Genomic DNA, 3,205 nt, shown 5'->3' on the forward strand with positions numbered 1-3,205 from the left:
CCGGCTGCTCTTCCAGTCCTCTCCACCGCCACCAGCTGCTTTTCCATCTTTCTGGCTACTTTTACATCTTTCTGCCTGATTTTTCTCTCTTTCTCACATACACACATATACAGACCGCAGCTGCTCTTCCATCTTTCCAACTATTTCCCCATTCCTTCCCCACCCCTTCCACCAGCAGCTTTTCTGCACCCGCTGGTTCTCTTCCATCTTTTCTGGCTCCTTCTCCACCACCACCACTTCCCCTGGCTGTTCTGCCATCCCCTTATCGCTTTTCAACCTTCTTTTTCCACCTTTCCGGCTGCTCTTTCACTCCTCCCATTGGCTTTTCCATCTTTCCGGCTGCTCTTACACCCCACCACCCCCCCACCTTGCTGTTCTTCCATGCCCCCACTGCTTTCCCATCCTTCTTTCCATCCATGCTCTTGTTGAACCTCCTGTTGCATCATCTCTCAGCCTCCCCCATCCCCCCTTCCATCATCACCTCGGGGTTGCCCTATCACCTATGGAAAGCTTTTTTCCCCCCACCTCCCAGATACACCCTCTTAGTCACAGCTGCATCCCAGTCCTTCCCCAGTTGCACCCCTTACATCTTTCCTTCATCCTCCATCATCACCCTCTCCCTGACCCCTTTCTCTCACGATATATTTCACCTTGCTGCAGGGCCCAAATTGACCTCTGCAGCTTGAGATACAGGGGAGGGCAGGGCACCTCCTTGCAACCACCTGCTCCATCCCCAAAGTCTTCAACCACCCCAGGGTTTGCTACTCAGCCTCCCACTTTCCCCTTGCCATCACTGCAGCCTGCACCTCCTGCCTGCCTGCTACTGGATGCCTTTGTTGGGCAATGGATTTTAGCCCAGGGGGGTGAAGAGAGCAGGTGCATTAGGACAGGAGATCTGCGATTGCAAAAAATAACGAAGGTGTTGCTAATAATCAGAATAGGTCAAAAGCAAGCATGAAGGCTGCTGTGGTATCACCAGTGCCAAGCCAAGCTTCTGAAATACTTGCACCTTGCACGTGACAAAAGCACGAAAGTAAGCACTCCTTCTCTTTGGCACTCATTTAACTCCGTTTCTGATCCTGTAGCTTGTGCAAGGACACTTTCCCTTTACTCCTCCACATACATCTGTATTTTTGCCACACCATGAAGGGGAGACAGGGAGAGTGTCTGCATGTCCAAGGGACCAGGGAACCACTTGGCAAAAAAAACCAAACAACCCAGAAACAAGCCCCCTGCTTTTTTTTTTTCCATGAAAAAGTCATTTTTGCTTGTTAGCAAGCTTCTACTCATACCCACGCAATGGGAATCCGTTCCTCCTTCCTAGCACCTAATAAATCTTGATGCTTTTATTATTTTTCCCCTTCACTGCTTGCAAGCAATGGTTGTGTTGCTACGCTCCATCCTTCAGAGCAAAACCAACTTCTGTGTGTATGAATTCCCCTCTCCCTCAAATGACAACAAATGTCCAAACTCCCTTAAACCATCCAGAAACAGCAAAGCTGAGCTTCATTTTATGAAGGGGAGCTGGAAGGGTTGAGGGTTGGAAGAGGACCCACGCAGGGAGACATCAGGAGCTGCGTTCCTGCTGCGGAGCCCAGGAAGCTGGGCAGTAACCCACTGGCAGTGGAGCTATGTGAAGTATCCGGGAGCGCGTCCTCCCTGGTGTTTATTTACTCTGCGTGTGTGTGCGCGCAGCCAGGGGCAGGCGGTGTGCTTGGGAAGGTGAAGCTGTGCAGCTGAAGCCCAGCAGCACTTGGGAGACCAGGGCCGATCCTTGCACCTGTGACACAGGTGCCCCATGCAGACCAAAGGCATCTGAAAAAGCTTTGGTGCTTGGTTCCCAACAGCAATCCCACTTTGTTCCACCTGCCTTGCTCTTCCCAAGGAAACTAGTTCTTAAGCAGGGGCTTTGTGTGAAAACTTCGTAGTATCTCTGGTTCTGGTTTTCTTGGGATGGGGAGCACCTGTTGAATGAACAAGGAGAGGGATAGGAAAGAGGTTGCAGGTTGGTTGCAAAACCACCCCCCTGGCAGTACCTGCACTTCAAGTTTGGACTCCCCGGGCGCCGCAGGGGGCTCTTTTTGACAGGTTTTGTTCACAGCCGGGAAATCAGCCTGGATCCGAAAGGCTGCTGCAAGGAGCTGTGGGAGACCAGCAGGCTCCTCTTGAGATTTGTGCGATTGCAAAAAAGAAACAAAAAATAAATCAGGAATTCCTGAGAATGGGAGAGGAAAAAAACTCTCCTGGCATTCGACTGGTAGCGTGTGAGAACAAAGTATATTTTCATAGGCGTGTTTCTAAGCAACGGGGCAGGGAAAGAAATGAAGTTTGACTTGAACTTTGTGGCCTCTGCCAGTTTGGCCAGCAGTGCAGGGACCATGTGCTGGGGAAGCTGGCCTGGCCCTCCCATCTATCAATGACCAAAATTGGCCCTGAGCTGCAAAACCGCTGAGAAAGAATCAGCACTCTGCAAAATAAACTATGTGACAGCAGCGAGGACTAGATCAAACTGCATTTTTATCTATTTCTGCTCTTGGCGCTGGCCGAGTTCAAAATCGCAGATGCTTTCCTCTTTATAGTTGAGGTGGAGAAGCAACAAATGGGATTACAAGAGCCCAAGCCTGGGAGGCTGGGCTTGGCTCTTCTGTAGACCAGATGTCTTGCCCGGGGACAAGATGCTCCTGGGTACCATGCCTCAGTTTCCTCATCTCTAAGCAGGGCACAGCAGTACTGAGAAGCGCTGGACCTTCTGGGCAGAATGTGCTCATGGGTTGCTGAGAGGTCAGAAATGAAAGCAAGCATGGGATTAAAGGGCTTTGGTAAGGCTCGTTTTAAGTAGACGGATGTGTAGGTACTGATGGGACAGTCCCTGTAATCCATCCTGGCACAACAGTCAGACACTGTCCTTTACCGAAAGCCAAACATCATGGCTGTAATTGACTGTTCCTGGTAAAAAAACATGAATGAGCTTCATTTATGGCACAGGCTGCAGGATTCTGGTTTTTTTTCTGTTTTGTTTAGGTTTCCTTTGAAATACACCACGTCTTTCCATTTTTCTGCCCCATGCTCCTGCCAGACTTCCTCCTGCTGAGACAGCAAGGTCAGGCTGAGTACGGGGAGCGGAGGGCACAGATTGGAGCCTGCTGCCCTTAAAAAGGCTTGTGGAAAAACAAAGGTTGTCAAATATTTCCTTCTCTTCTCTCAT

At 50.2% G+C, this 3,205-nt stretch overlaps 1 protein-coding gene across 1 annotated transcript in view; it reads left to right on the forward strand.

The window, feature by feature from the left end:
• The window catches only part of IGFBP5 (insulin-like growth factor binding protein 5), a 19,692-nt gene that overhangs the window by 429 nt on the left and 16,058 nt on the right, over positions 1 to 3,205 (forward strand). The gene's annotated exons all lie outside the window — the stretch shown is intronic.

This window comes from Nestor notabilis, unplaced genomic scaffold (genome assembly GCF_000696875.1).
Source record: "Nestor notabilis isolate BGI_N333 unplaced genomic scaffold, ASM69687v1 scaffold21725, whole genome shotgun sequence".
In the NCBI taxonomy this organism is placed as follows: domain Eukaryota; kingdom Metazoa; phylum Chordata; class Aves; order Psittaciformes; family Psittacidae; genus Nestor; species Nestor notabilis.